This window comes from Corvus brachyrhynchos, unplaced genomic scaffold, assembly GCF_000691975.1.
Source record: "Corvus brachyrhynchos isolate BGI_N302 unplaced genomic scaffold, ASM69197v1 scaffold230, whole genome shotgun sequence".
NCBI lineage: Eukaryota > Metazoa > Chordata > Aves > Passeriformes > Corvidae > Corvus > Corvus brachyrhynchos.
Window position 1 is genome coordinate 680,854 of NW_008235744.1, and position 16,807 is coordinate 697,660.

Consider the following 16,807-nt stretch of genomic DNA (forward strand, 5'->3'; position numbering starts at 1 on the left):
TATGCAAAGCCTTTGAATACATTTAGGGTAAGTCTTAAAATCTCTATCTGAAACAACCTTTTAGGATATCTAGAGAAAGATCTGTGAACAGATCTGCATTTTCAAAAACTGTTTTGAAATCTCAACCTAGGCAACTCTGTAGGGCTGCAGTTATGTTATATCTGCCATGTCCTAGATTGCAATGATAAAGAGAATGTTATTGTTCATTTCAATTTAATGTGCGGATAATACTGTCCCTAGGCACCAAATTTCTACCAAGGAGGTTAGATTATTGTATCCACATAATTAATTGCATTATCAACTTTCTTACTTTTTAAACATTTGCTTTTGGTTAGAGAAGATTATTGCACTGCATCTAAAAATGTCTTTACAATTAATTATCTTTCACTGCAGCAAGCAACTAGGAAATGGATATTAATCGTATAAGACTTTCTCAAATTGCTGGTATTATCTCATTTTTAATCACAGGTGGCATAAACATTGTGCAAGAAATGTGGCAAAATACCTATACCTTCTGTAATATGCTTTCTTGCACCAAAATCATTCTGCTTTTTTATTTACATAAAATATTCCAGTTTGCCTTGGAAAGGCTCTTTAGCCTTCAATATTATCTGTGGGAAGTTTTACCACAGAAAACAAACATCAGCCATCAGTTCAAATCTGCCTTGCAGCCAGCGAGTCAGGGATGTCTTCCTAGGGGCTTTAAACCGGTTGTGCTCCCAGACAACACAGAACAATGCCAGCATCTCATTTTAAAGACATAACTGACACATTAAAGGCCCATGATTCTTAATTAGAAGCACTTCTTGACTCAAAAATGGAACTGCTAATACCACTAAAATGCCTGTTTTCTAACCACCAGAACATCCTTGGTCCATTAGAGACACACTTGATGGTTGCACTGGCTCTGTCCACGGTGTGCCTGCAACACCCTGTGCTCAGCTAGTGAGTCCCATCTCCACTGCATGAGAGCACAGCAGACATTCCCAACCAGCCAACTGGGCTCAGCTGCCTGAGGTAAGTTCCTGGAGAGGGAAGAAGGTAAAAGGAGAGGGAGAAGGGAGAACAGAATCAAGATCAAAACAAAGGGGAACATCAATCTGAAAAAGAAAGGAATGGATTTAGAAGTCATCCAAAGACCCCGAAAGGCAGAAGACAAGAGAAAGAAAAATGCTGAACTCCAGGGAACAAGACAGCAGTTTCTTAATCAAGTAGGTCCAGACCTCATAGCTTTTAAAGAGCTGTCCTTTAACTAGAGCCTGGCAGGATGCCTGTGGAAACTACGGTAGAAACTAAGTTTGAAGTATTAACAATGCAGCAAAATCCATCAATGGAAAATTTAAAATTATAAAAATACTGCTCATAGGCCAGAAAACTCAAGTTTCTAACTCACAGAAACTGCAAGAGGCAAAAGGCATGTGTCTGTGCATACTTCTCCTCCCATACACCTGCTGCTGGCCTTAGAGTCAACAGGAAATCCAGCTATGGGAGCTGTCAGTCTCACCTTGACCATTCATACCTTTAAACATAAAATGACAAACATGAAATATTAATAAAACACGTTTCTGATTTGGGGAGTGGAGGAAGAAAGCCAGAAGCAGACACCAGAGAATACAGTCTTCATTCATATATACTCCCAGACCAAAAGATTGCTCCTTCTGTATTAATAAATTGTTTAAAATCTACTTGTGAAAGAAAACTACTAGATAAAAAAGCACAAGCCAATATAAGCTTTTTTGCAACTAGTGAAGCAGAGGTCTCATCTTGCAGCCGTGGTGCTGAAACTGTGCTGCTTTCATGTGTGTGCTTACTGCGCTGCTCACAATGTTATTATTTATATGAACTCATTCCTATCTAGCTTTTTACTTCAGCAGTTCAAGTTTTGACTGAAGTTTTAACCTTATTTGAGCCTTACACAAGGAACTGAGTTTACCTCTTTCAGGTTTTTGTATTCCTGAACAGCTTGGTGCAATTATTTACTGGTTCATCTTAAACCTAAGCAATTGTGGGTTATATAAAGACTCTTTTACCTAATACCATCTTTTGGTCCAGTTAGCACTAACATGTAGCCTTCCCGCTGCTCAAACCTGCACCACCTCCAAGAATGACTCTCCACAACTCACCTCAGAAGGTACAGCAAGGTTTCTCTTGTGCAAACCTGGATTATTTTTCTCAGAAAGTGCCTAAATTTCTCTGATGTTAACACAGGATGAACCTTCTGATTCTTGCAGGTGACACCATCTGCAGCTGTTCTGAAACAGTTTATGAGGCAGAATTCCCACTGAACAGTCTTTGCTTTCTTATGTCATCTCCTTCAGCTAGTTCCTGAGTCAAATCCTGTCTGTAAGGCTTGTTTTCACTAACTCAGATCTTCAACAATGAGCTTTTTTTAGAGCAGACAACGAGAATAGATAACATATTGCTGCAAAGGAAAGGACAGCTATAGGAGGAAGGATGATGCGGATTGAGCAACGTACAGTTAAACGCAGTAAGGCTCACGAAAAGGAGCATGGCTCATACTTTCAAATGAACTTGGAAGATTACAGAGAAACTGCAAAGAAAGCATCATGACATGAAGTCAGAGATAGGAGAACTGTAGGATTGTGCAATGGACCCATTTCACAGGACTGCTCTAATAAAAAGCAAGATCCTGGTCAGACGTACTCTGAAGTATCTATCCAAAACATTTCGTACACTATTAAATGTGCTAGCTGGAATTTAAATTCAAAGCCTACATCTCTTTCACAGTTACTATGGAAGCGCCTACCCTCTGTATATTTCAGATCTACAGTCTTAGACTTGGCCTTCTTTGCATATTAGATTATAACAAAATGTCACTTCTTCCCAAAAATATCTCTGAAGACTGACCTTTCCCTTCTTTCATACAGCTAGAAATCTCACCAAGTGGCCATGTCATCTTGGCTCTCACAGCTACTGGACATGGTTTAGTAAGGATTAACTTCTACCTTCTTCATTCTGAGCACCTCTGAGGTGGGGAAGGAGGCCATACCTGCTCTTTGGATTTCTTCTCTCCTCTGTGTTGGGTGCAAACTTAGCTGCTCCACTAAGATTCTTGATGACTTTCCTGTATTCTTGGGGAAAACAGAGTTTTCAACTAAAGCTCCAATCTGCCAGCAGTACCACCCCTCCCTGCTCAGGTGTCCCTTTCTCATTATGCTACCAGCAGTTGAGAGGAGACTGCTCCACGCACCCAAGGCCCAGGATGGTTACCCCTCAGAGAACAGTGGGGATGTAGCCCACTCACTTGGGCCACTCAATATTCCCATTCCCATATCAGTTTATAAAGCTAGACAGAGCCCAACTAAGATCTGTCCACTGCTGCTTTCTACATATGGTTATTTTCCTGGCTGATAATGGTCAAAAATTTTAGTGACTTATTGGCTGTCATTAGCCAAGACAAAATGGATTTGCAGCTCATTTCTATTTAACAGATGGATATACCCATATATATATATGTATATATATGTGTATATATATATCCATAAACCCACCATTACAGAACTGAGGTCACTACTCACGGCAGATGTACAGGACTATGGCCTTTATGTGCATATTTAATAAGGTTCTCATAAAGAGACCTCCCTCTGCTGAAGATGAGTAAGTCTGAATGAATAACTGATACCAAGCTGTAGCAGTTCTGTGGAGTAACAAAGGCCTCTAGGGCTGTCTGCATCACTTGCCACAAACGCTGGAGGTGCATAAACAAAAATTAATTTCACATATCCATAATTTTGTGTGTTTACATTACAATTGCGTCTGTCGCTAGGTTACACATCAAATAAAGTGTCCTTGCTGAGGACAGGACCATAAGATTCCATAAGACATGTAACCTAAGATCTTTTCCATTATGGTACAAACCAGACTTCAGTGATATTCATAAATATGATCATTCTAATATTGTCAAAGACTACTAAACTTTTTTTTTAAAGCAAAAGACCGCTTACTCATTCTTGTCTAGAAAAAAGAAAGAAGTTCCAAATTGTTTGGAAACAGTAGACCTAAAAATTAACTGGAACTTAGTAAAAGGAAGCATGGAAGCAATGATATTTCCATACCCCCAATAGTTATTTATAGGAGAAGTATCTAAACACGTAAGAGCATATATAAACCTTACGAAATAGGTAGCTCTTTGTAGGAGTACACAGGACATAGTAAAGGGAGTTATCTAACACGTTACTCAAAATAGACCAGAGCTAAATATGCCGGCTCTGCTCACTTTCCAAACTTTTTTTTTTAATGCTGACCAAGCTCAGCTGGGCAAGACCTGCTTAGTATAGTCATTTTCACATTCCCACTGAACATATCAGCCCTGACAATATTTTTTTTTAATCTCAACAGCAGAAAGTAATATATATTCCCTCTAACTCAGCCAGGAAAAAAAAATAATCAAATTTAAGAAACTGAAAATGCAGATACAGTATTATGTAAAATTGCACAAAATTTTACAATGGTCTGATGTTCCTGATATTTTTATCTTAACACATCAAGGGTGATAGAAGCTTCTTTTTGCTGTCAAAGTGATCAAAGAGAGGTTGAGAAAGAATCTATAAACAGATGCTGCCCAGTGACAAACCTTAAAGAACAAGACTGTGGGGCCAGATGTTTGAGTGACCTTCGGACTACAGAACATGTTGGCATGGTGTTGATTTAGATAGCTGTTGGCAGGGGCTTTCGATCCAGCAGCTGAAAAAAAAAATCTAAATTATGGAAATATTTTTTCTCATCTTTCCCCTAACTATAAAAACTGAAACTACTGGTCAGTGGGGCTGATGGCTGTCAAAGAAGTTGAATTCACCACACAACCCTGCCAGTAGGTATCACATCAAAAAGGAGTTAGCTGAATGAACAAGAACATCTTCAGGCTGTGCCATTTTGCATCCCCCTCAACTTTCAACAGCTGTTTCTTGAGTGAATACAGATGCAGAATAATTATATGAAATGTTTTACATTTTCAATGTACTACATCATGTAAATATGTAATCTGTGATTACCTATGGGTGATATAATATAAACCACTGTCAAGAAAGGGTTTGGGATGTGGAATAGGAAATAGAATAATTAATCCATAATGGTGATCTTCTTAAATTATGTTCTTCATACATACTATATTTGTAGAATTAAAATGGCATTACAAAACAAAACCCCCAAAAAACAGCAAAGCAACAACAACAAATGCAGAGATAATTGATCACATACATTTTGTTTTTGTCAAATGGTAGAAGACCCTGGAAATTATTATTACATGAAACTTTAGCTGTGCTTCAATTTTCTAGATCTGTCTCAGTAAGCCCTTCCATTTTTTAATCCGATTGAAGAAATTAGTCACGTACGAGGAAATACAAAAGGAAAAGAGAAAGTCATCAATCCAAAATTCCAGCAGATACTCAAGTCTGAGCCACTGCACGCTACCAGAATAAATGGAGAAAGCAGAAAAAGTCTTGCTTTGTAACATTAAATGTGATTGAAGACTGTACAGTTCTTCTTACGCTTTTAGACATTTTGTCACTTTACCTGGAGAAATATACACTGCTTATTCTGAATTGCTGCTGATGTCCAGCACTTGTCAAAACCGCTATCTGTCAAGCACTTCACAAAGTGTTGCAAAATGACAGATCAGGATGTCTGAATAGATGGAGCCCCAGGAAAAACAGAACAGATAGAAAATTCATGACTCTAAACTACATCAAAGCGACTTCTGTCAACATCATGTCAAAAGAAGGAAAAAAAGAACTGTTCATTTTAGAGGGTTTTTTTCATTATATAAACACTTTTTTCACGTATGAGCTAAGTGTAAGGAAAAATTAACTTGGTGTACAGTATGATCATTTGAATGTGCCAAAAATACTCTTTAAATAATCCAGGAATAAGGAAACTTCTAACAGTAGATACTGTCTGGCAGTTAAAACCAATGACATCCAAAAGAAATGCATGAAGAATCTATCAGCTTAAAATAGGACAAACCATCTGGCTCCAAAGAAATAAAAGTATTCTGCTGTGCGTGTTTGTTGGGTTCACAGAATCCTACAACTGGATTAATTTTGTATTTCCTCTCCGATCAGTTTTGATCATCTCTACTTAGTCTGTCAATTGCACAACCCTAATTCAATGTTATATTGCAGGCAGCAGATTTAGTAATATCAAGACAATACTTTAATTTAAAAAAAGAAGCACCATCAACATAATCAGACCCTCCATTACAGAAAAATCCTTTAAATTGTTCCTCAAAGGCTCCAGAAAATAAGCAGGTTACGATACATGACTATATATATTCAAGTTAAACATAATAAAATTTTGAGAAAGAATCAGACACTCAGACTATTACAAGTAGTGCAGATCTAGAAACGCTTTCTGTCTCACATACCTTTCACCATAGGCCCCTGCCATCAGTACTAAATTCAAAGAAGTTTACTAATGCTGTATTGACCTCTAGAAATTAAGAGGCTAAATGACTCTGTGCAATGGGCTCAGTGGCTTTTAGAGCCCTGGGAAGTACAAAGGACACACACTCATCAACTTGGAAAATGGAAAGTGGCGCACGATCAAGCGAGCATTAGCAAAGTACAGAACTTGCAGCAAGTTTGCAACTCTGCATTATCCACCTTTAGTGTCTCGGTGTCCTCTTTGCTTGCCGGTCTCTGGCTCGTGGAACCGTATGGAATGGGATGGGTTGGAAGGGACCTTTCAAAAGCTGTCTGGTCCAAGCCCCCACCCCAGCTAGGGACATCATTTTTCCATCCACTTTTTCAAAGGGCCTATAAAGCTGCTGCTGGCTCTGACAGGAGTGACAGCTGATCCAGAAACTGGCACTTGCTGACTGGCACAAACATGCTCCAATTTTCCTTGGAGAAGATGCCCATTAACCACTGGCCAGAAAAGTTTCGCTAGCTTCAAAACATTTGCAACATCTAAAAGAGCATGAAGAGGAATAGCACCTTCTGGTTCAGGAAGGTGCTTTAGGACCCATTTAACATCCTGTTGAATGTGTACACGGCTGGGAATTGCGATCTATTAACACTGGAGTACAGTGGAAGGCACGTCTGCTTCTTACTGTACGCAGAACTCAATATATCTTGCTTCCTACTTACAAAAAGATGTTTATTACCTGTAACTGTACAGAGGTGTGTGCTTCACAGCAGCAGTGATTGGTAATAAGCCTCCTTTTCTCATTTACATTGATAGCAAGCATTAGTGAAGATATATGCATTTCATTTCATGGTTCAGAAAGAACAAAGTATATGTATATGTGATAGCAGTGGGTGGTTAATGAAATGGTCTGACAAACATAAGCTAATACATAATCATACCAGAATGTGGACTGGAACACCTGTTCCTGCTTCACAGGCTTACAATTCTTAAAGAAAAGTTACTATTCTCAAGAACTGAAATCACTACTATTTAGACATCAATATGCTTCCAGCAAATTTTAGTCATTTTTTTTGCAAACACTAAAGGGGGGAATTTTAATGATATCAAATCTCTTTTGCTTGTGTCCTAAGAGTAATGAAAACTTCACACATGCATGAAGCTCCAGTAATTATTTTAAACTGCCTTCTGTTGTCCCCCTGAGGAACACGGTGGTATTTGTTTGATGCAGTTTAATTAGTGTCAGGGTAATTAATGCTATGCATCTACATGAGATCAAACCCCTTTCTTTGTAACACTCTGGTAACTAAGAACTAAGAAAAGGAAGTGGCTTGAAAATATGGAAGCTTGGTAGGCTAGATTCAGAAACAAATCGAATTGCTCAAATCTGCATTTACGTACCCAAAATATTAAACACATCCAGCCAAGTCAGAACCTACAAGTGTGAGATTGGGATCATAATGCATTAGAACGGTGCTGTAAGACAGGAGACCCACTGCTACCCATGTAAGTGAAATGCTTTTTCTATGGATGTAATCAAATTAAGTGAAACATTCATGGACACCATGCACCTTGTAAGGAGTTTAAATCCTTTAATAATGAAATTATATACTTTTGCACAACCAGATCACCATAGTTATTTATAAGCAGCATGTGGTGCTACCATGTGCTGATATATTTTCCTAAATAAAAGCATCATTTGAGTTTAATGAATGAATGTGATTCTGCTTTAATGCCTGAATAAAATTTGCATTTAATTGAATGTTCAGTCTCCACTTCAAAATAGTGTCCTCTACAAAATGGACCAAGGAGGCACCAGAGTGCAGAAGTTGGAACATACAGAAATTCCAGACACACACACTGCACACACTACATAAATCCTTTTTAACTGTTTCTTTGGTAATAAGGAACTGCAGTATAAATCTCACAACACACAAACTCGGGGTGAGTACAGGCTTAAGGAAATAGCTCCAGTTATCTTGACTGGATAAATTATTATATCCCAGAGGTTATTCTGTTGAGAGAAAAAAGAGAGAAAAAAGAGAGAAAAAAGAGAGAAAAAAGAGAGAAAAAAGAGAGAAAAAAGAGAGAAAAAAGAGAGAAAAAAGAGAGAAAAAAGAGAGAAAAAAGAGAGAAAAAAGAGAGAAAAAAGAGAGAAAAAAGAGAGAAAAAAGAGAGAAAAAAGAGAGAAAAAAGAGAGAAAAAAGAGAGAAAAAAGAGAGAAAAAAGAGAGAAAAAAGAGAGAAAAAAGAGAGAAAAAAGAGAGAAAAAAGAGAGAAAAAAGAGAGAAAAAAGAGAGAAAAAAGAGAGAAAAAAGAGAGAAAAAAGAGAGAAAAAAGAGAGAAAAAAGAGAGAAAAAAGAGAGAAAAAAGAGAGAAAAAAGAGAGAAAAAAGAGAGAAAAAAGAGAGAAAAAAGAGAGAAAAAAGAGAGAAAAAAGAGAGAAAAAAGAGAGAAAAAAGAGAGAAGAAGAGAGGAAAGAAAGAAAGAAAAAGAGAGAAAAAAGAGAGAAAAAAGAGAGAAAAAAGAGAGAAAAAAGAGAGAAAAAAGAGAGAAAAAAGAGAGAAAAAAGAGAGAAAAAAGAGAAAGCTTCTGAATTTTTTCTTTACAACCAAAGAAATACCTTTGACACCATTAGTTTGAAGAAGAGAAAAAAATGTTAGAGGCACACACATTGCCTGGAAAGCATACTTTATGCAAGAATACAGAGCTTCTGTGAGGCTTCTTGCAGAAAAGAAACCCCTGATTTGAAGACAAAGTGGCTTGGTCTTTCACATGCATGTCCTGAGGGTACAAAAAATAAGAGCTCTGTTCAGAACTGGAAAATATTCTACCAAAAAAGCACAGGCAACAGCCCTACAGCAGTCTGCAGATTGTGTTGGTATCCATTACCTTTAAGTTCATGTTTATCACAAGAGATTTCACCAGCTTATGCTGGTGGCACAGCAGGGTCTGAGAGTCTCTGCAAAACGCTGCTTTTGAGGTCATCCATGACCCACCATCCCTGCAGATCAGCTGACCAGCAAAATATGCTCCTTCCTCCTTCCAGTCCTGCTTCCTGCAACTTGGTTGTTTACCAATTAAAGCCGTAAATACAAATTACTTTAATAAGGCAGGCGATGTAGTAAAGCAACCTGCCAAAAGCTTGCCAAAAGAAGCGCCCGCAAAGTTCAACAACTGTGAAAGAACTATTAAAAAGGACACACAAACAAGTGACCTTGACTGACAAGCGCACTTCATCCCCGCAATAAACAGCGGCGGGGCTGATAAGTGTTCATTGGCGCAGAGAGTAATTACCTATCTGTCAGCGTTGCTGGTGTGTGCGAAATAGTATAAATGAAACATACATAATGTACAGCAATAATATCGGGCATGCAGAACCTAATGCATTATCATCATTCTCAGGGCTCAGGTTTATGTGGCTGCCACCACTGAGTAAATGCCTTCTAGCCATGATAATTTCATTCTAATCTCTGTTCCATATTATAATTTTCATAGCTAAAAGATACTGAGGAGCAATACGTTTCAATCAAGGGCTAAATAGAACACAACCTGTAACTGGGTATTTTATACACCTATATATATTTTTTTCTTTCAAAAAAAAATTTAGTCAATTTATGAATAGACTGAAATAAGCTGTAAATTTATGGATGACAAACTCTGTCTGTAGCAATGTCACAATGTCTGGAGACAGGCTTTACATATCTTCTACAAGGGATGCCAGCTTTGTCTATCATATCTCACAAAAGAATTCAACCCTCTGGAAGAATAAAGGTTTCTGTACCACTTCCTAGCACGTTATCAAACAAGGTTAACTTTTAAATGAATGAAAAAGGGGTCCTATTGAGTTAAAAATAATAATAAAACAACCTGTTAAACAATTTATGCAATTATTTTAAATGCTGTTTAAAATTTCATTTTATTACATAACCTCCACAGCTAAACCACCACTGTGATGAACAAATATGCATGCCTGCTTCCTCACTAATGTCGATTTTACAATAAAGCCTTTGCATATTTTGAAATTATTTGGGGGTCCTTTTGAAGAAAAAGGACAGTGATTTAAAGGTATGCTCAGCCTCCCCTCCTGATCTCACCAGGAAGAGAGAGAACATCACTCACCGCTTTACCAAAATCCATTTGACTGCCTGTTAGTACTGGGGGGAAAGCGCAGTGAAACGTGCACTGGAGCCCCTGTGGCACCAACTGGAGCCTGTGTGGCACCAGTGGCCCTAGCCTTACAAACTGTTGTGCTACCAGCCTCCCCTCCTTCCTCCCTAAAGCCAGAGGGATGCACACACCTACCACTCCATGCTCAAGGAGGGTCAAAATGGGGCTAAAGCTGAGCAGTGTGCTCCACCCAGCTGCATCTCAGGGGGCAAAATGGGGCTCCTGGAAAGCACTTTAGGGTGAGAGTCACTCCCCAGGGCAGAGATGGCGTGTTAGGAGCAATCCTGTGCTGGCTAGAGGAGAGGGACGGAGGGAGGGAGGGAGGGAGATGGCTGCTCAAGTCACAGGCAGGCCACCCCACCCCAGGGCCCCACCATGGCCCCCATCCCAGTGGGCTCTCACCCCACCTCTGGAGGGATTTCCACACATCACTCTTGCCTTGGCCAGCCCCCACACATGCTGGTACTCATTACACACCCATCCTCATTAGATAAGCGATGCATGTCTGGGAAGATAGGCAATTGTGAGAGCTCAGTGATTACAATGAGCAGGGGTGGGAGGTTTATGCAAACCTTCATTTCAATTTCCATTAGCAGCCTGTCTCATCATTTGCTTTTTTGACCTTCCACCTGCGAGAAACTCAGCTCTCTGACGAGGCTCACCTGGACCCAGCCCTGGTTTGCCCAAACCTTCCAGCAGCATCCATAGTGGCAGGCAGAGCCTCTGCCAGCCTCCTTTGGAAAGCAGCCACCTTCACCATCAGATGTCATGAGCAACCTCTTTGACAAACCCAAATGAAGCTTCAAGTGGTACAGAAACCTGAAAGCCAGCATGTTTTGCCTGGCTGGGAGTTTCACTAGAGAAATTTCACATGGTTCTAAATATAATTCAACAGCAATATTTATTTTATTTAAATGTCTCAGAACATTGCATTTGACAGAAGACAACAGACTGGAAAATTGCTTATACAAAATGCAAGAGGTAGTTGCAGTATTTTCTGGCATGTGGTATTGCTTTGCACTTCGCTGACACCCGTATGGCTGCAGCCACCCCTCACCTTGTCCCATCACCCTCTCACTCTCTGCTTTCTGATACAAGTCCTAAGACCATCATATTTCAAGTAAATATCCAGGACCCAGGAGATCAGCTGACACGGGGCAGCATTTGGGCTGCTGAAAGTTGTATTTTTACAATATGCTGACTGCCAAAAGTCAGGAGGGTGAAACTTTCTACTGAAGTCAGTGTTGGATCCAAGGATGGACATATCAGAAATATATCATGAACTCAGCCCATAAACGTAATGTTGGTGATCTGCCTTATAAATTTAACAACATGTTACCAATACAGAAATATTACACATTTCTTGTGAAGTCAAAAACTGAACAAAAATGTCTAAGGCAGGTTTCTGTGTCCACCTTACAGTATTAAAAGCATAGCCCAAAACCCCTTACACTGCAGCTCCTGGATTTACAATCAGGATAAGATTCAGAGGAACAAGAATTTAGACACAAAGGATTTTTTCTGTCTGTTTTCAACAAAATGAAAGAGTCTCTTGGAGAGAAAATAATAACGGGGAAGATTTTTTCTCTGAGAAATGAGGTGAAAATTAAAATGTTTTTTAATCCAGCTCAGCATGCTGGAGTGAGCAAAACAAACCTGGAGCTATTCTGTCCCACTTGCATTATCTGCAAAGCCAAAGCAGCATCCTAACTGGATACAACCCCCCTCTTTGTGATGCTTGCTGACATCCAGACGGTATACAAAATTTAGTGCCTTGCTCCCGAGTACTGCTTGCAGGTGCAATAAAAAGGAAATACAGCATGGTTAAAGGCAGACAGAGGCAGGGTCCCCAGGAGCCACCACCCAAGAAGAGCTCTCTTCTTTGCAGCTTATGCATCAACCCCAAGAGCAGCCAGATCAGTCAGAAAGCAAAACCATCCAGGGCTCAGTACACCCTGTCCCAGGCTGCTGGGGTCTCTCCTCTCAGCTGTCCTGCACTCATTTGTTTCTTTTTCAATCCTGCTAGATAAGGCACTGTTCAAACATGATGTGCATACCCCTGTAATAGCTGGTGCCTAAAGGATAAAAGGCTTATTACACTTTCAGCTAAAGTTGTTAATCCCCTAACAAACTGAAACAGCCTGTGCCGTAGTCTTGGAGGCCGGGGTTGGACAGGCGATCATCACCTACATGCGAAGTTTTTGCTACAGTGGCAAGCAGCATGGTCCCTCTGGGCCCTCTGACAATACAAGGGAAACAAACTCAAGGAATGACAGTTTAAATCTCAAATTAAAGGTACCTTGTTTTATCAAGCATAAAATTGGGAAGTATCAATTACAGCTGTCCAGTGTTAGCGTATCCCTTTCATTTTCTTTTTATATGTTATGAGCCAGCCATCAGCTGCAGGCTTGGATATCTTTTCTTCTTCCACAGCCTCAGTGTATCATAGTAGTAGATAGTTTTCCGGGAGCAAATTAAGACTGCAGTAAAGGAGGCTGTTTTCAGCAAGGCCTCTGCCTCTAAATGGCTCTCAGGGCCAGAGATTTTCCAGCAACAGAGAGAGAAAAGAAATAGTGATAGGGAACTGGAGAGAAGCACTGGTGTGATCAAAGGAAACAAAAGGCACACCAAAACCAGTCCTGCACTTCATGCTCTCCCAGAATTCTTATGTCATGTGTAGCAAGGCTATTAAATTAACATTTTGGCAGACATCTTAACAATACCTCTCATTCACTGGATGCAGAATTTGTGATACCTAGAGCCTGAACTTAAGGAGGCTTAAGGCACTTACGGCTGGCATAGGTATGAAAGAGTTTGGAGATGCAGTAGTACAGCAGTAAAACAATGTGGTTTGCAGCTGAGGAAGAAGCCTAGGAACCAGTTGCTCCACCAGTGGTTCACCACATGGAAGTAAGTTGCCTGAAACTATCTCAGTTTCCCCATCTGTAAAACAGGACTAATAAAAATCCTCCATCTCCCAAAGGAATCATAAGGATTAATTAATTTCACATTTAATGATCTCTAAAATACTCTACTGAAAAGTAAGAAAAACCTCCGCTAAGTCTGGGTTGGTTTCAGTTGCTAACGCAGTGAGGCATGTTTCCAAGAAGTTCTTAAATCATCCTCACCTCCTCTATTACAAACCAACCAATTACCTGAAAAGAAGAAATCAGACGGCTATCACGTGGCAATAAAAAGCTCATTACAGCTTTGGATCTAACCTTCAGGACTACCTGTCTTGAATTGAAGAGAGTCAGGAGGGCCCTGGGAGGCTCACAATGCCCTTAGACCTGTTAGCCTGTCTTCAACAATGACATGAAAGGGGAGGCAGCACCCATGAACTGATGGTGTATTTTAGCAGTGAAAGCCCAGACAGGTAAAGCTGTAAAGGTACTCTGTCCTGTGTCCTTACTGGAAAGGGATGCCAAGATTTAGGCTGGTTCTTTATATTTAAAACAGAATATTCAAACTGCGGGGTATTCTTTTATCACAGTAAAAAGGAATATTCTTAGCTGCTCCATTCCCTAAACCCAGCATGTGAAAAAACAAGCAAATGCAATGGAGAAGAAGGATACTGCTATCCTTTCATGATCTTCTTCGCAAAGTCACACTCTCCCCAGTACACAGCCCATGCAGAACATACAACTCGTTGTTAGAGTAATGCAGAGCATTAATAGCTCCCCCTAAGATGAATGATGTCAGAAGGATTCCACTGTTTTTATTTAATTATTAATAAATTCTCCAACTGTTAGTATTGCAGAAGCAAAGTCCAATTAAAATTTGGAGTCCCTTGTAGTAGGTGCCTTCATACCTGCCTCTCATGTCCTTTTGTGTTACTGTCAAACACTGAATTTCCCCCAGTATAAATTTTCCTCTTGGAAACCACTGGCATCCTCCCTCCTAAACAGCCTTGTCAGAGAGTGGACTAAGGCAAATTACATTGAAGCCAAGAATATGCCTATTCTGGCTATACACTTATTTAAAGTCAAGGACATTCTAAAGAGCAGCTCCGAGCTACTGTAGAGATGCCAGCCCAAGATATTTTGAGAAGTATGTCTATGAAGTAAATAAAAATAATAATAAAAAAACCTAGCACATAAATAATCTTTCATCAGAGACATTACCCATTATAAAATACCACTGAAAATTGCTGTATATGCTAGCTCTTAGTCTGAAAATAGAATATAATACACTACAATTAAAATGTTCACATATGCATTATCCATCCCCAGAGATGAATTATTTAGGAAATTAAAAATTTCACTAAGTGCTTTATACTGTCACAGGAATAGTTCCTTCTCCTGAAGTAAACAGAATTACTCCAGTGAGCAAGAGTGGCACATTTATGCTATACATTTGGGCTTTTATGAACAAACATCTATGCTTCTCTAATTCTCTAAAAGGTACTTTTCTTGAAAAAGGCTGTCTTATGCAGCTTCCAGAAAGAAGTAAGAAGTAAGAAATCCCAGCTGACTAGTGTGATATTATTTTTCTTCCAGGAGAGAACTATTAATAAAATATTGCCTCAGCAATGAGAGATTATAATACATTTTCAAAATAAAATAAATACATAAAATAAAATTTATTTCACACAGAGATTCCTACCGAAAGTTGTATCTCATATTGTCTAGGATATAGGTGGTCTGTCACCTATACCATGCACCAGATCATAATCGCAACAATGAAAAATACCAGAGCTTTTCCCCCAATTTTTATATAACATTATTCAGATCTTTGTAAATTTCTGATAGAAGACGACCGTATGGCACAACCAAACATATCTGCAAAATGTCTGAGTTATGGAGCGTGAGAGAAACATAAACATGGAGCTGTTCCACTTTTATGAATTTATCACTTGGTATCATTTGAATGTATGCTTTATGGTTGGATCTTTGAAAAAGGCCTCACATGATCTCTCATTTCACCTCCACAGCTTAACAGTGTTAAATTCAAATCTGTACCCATAGTATGTGGAGAAGTAGGGTTATCTTATCAATATAGCTGGCTGTGCTTTTGAGCATATGTTGTACTGAACATCCAAATGACATTAGCTACATCCAAGTGTAGCTATTATGTAAAAAGGAAAGACTAAGGGTTTAAGGTTTTTAAAAACAGACAATTCCCCTCCCTAGTATTTTTACTATTTAAAAAAATATGACTATGAGTACATGCATACACACATTAACTCTTCATATATATAAATAAGAGAATGAAGACCTTCCATATTCCTGTGAGAATGCTCGTATAAAACAGTTGCATAACTTCAATAGCTGTGTTTTAATCAGGACAAAGCTACTCTTTCAAATATCATAATTAATGTTGAAAAGACATCATTTTTGTAAATTTTGCAAAGCAATAATCCCACACTCAGACATTTAATATAACAGAAACACTATCCAGCTGAGGAGAGGCATACACAAGAAACCACGGCCATGCCCTAGTAAGGACACCGTTTAAATCACTCGTTTGTTATCAGCCTGCAGCTTGGCATGAGCTTGAACCCAGTGGCTGGAGGTGAAAGATCTCTGTACTAATTCACTACATCACTGAAATGCCTCCTAGTCTCCCTTCTGTGACTCCAAATTAATTTGAATCTGTCTTTGTAATTTTTTTCTCTTATCCCAACATATTCAACAACAGCTTTTACTAACAGTGGAGGATCTCTGTTCTTCCTCTGTAAACAAAATGAATCTGAATGGATGTCAACATCAGCTGTGTTCCTGGGACAACAGTGAATTTCATCCTCTGTATCCCAGTCTAGTGTGGTACAGCAGTTCACATCTGTAGTCATGCAGGTTATCAGGAGCACCTTGCCTTCAAGTCCTTATATATAGTCTGCATTTACTCCATGTTTTCAAAACCTTTGAGAGACTTGCACAGCGTTCATAGAAGACAGCCTCCTCTCCTTTAAATGTCAATGACTCCTGACAGCTCTGCCCCTCAGGACTTCTGAATCCTGAAGGATGAATCCTATGCTCTCAGAACTAGGCTCCTTCAGTAACCAGCTTCCTCCAAAACAAGCCTAACATACAACCTGTGAGCATTCACATGAAAGGCAAAAAATAAAGTGGAGCCTACTTCTTCAGAGAGAACTATCAGGGTAATTTTTCCTTAAGATGCAAACCATCTTATGGGGTTTTTTTTACTTAAAAAAGTACCTATAGAGCTTTATAAATATATACGTATATAGTATACATATCAATATCAATATGTAATAGATATGTACAGTGAGTTTTAATACCACAGTATGGAAAT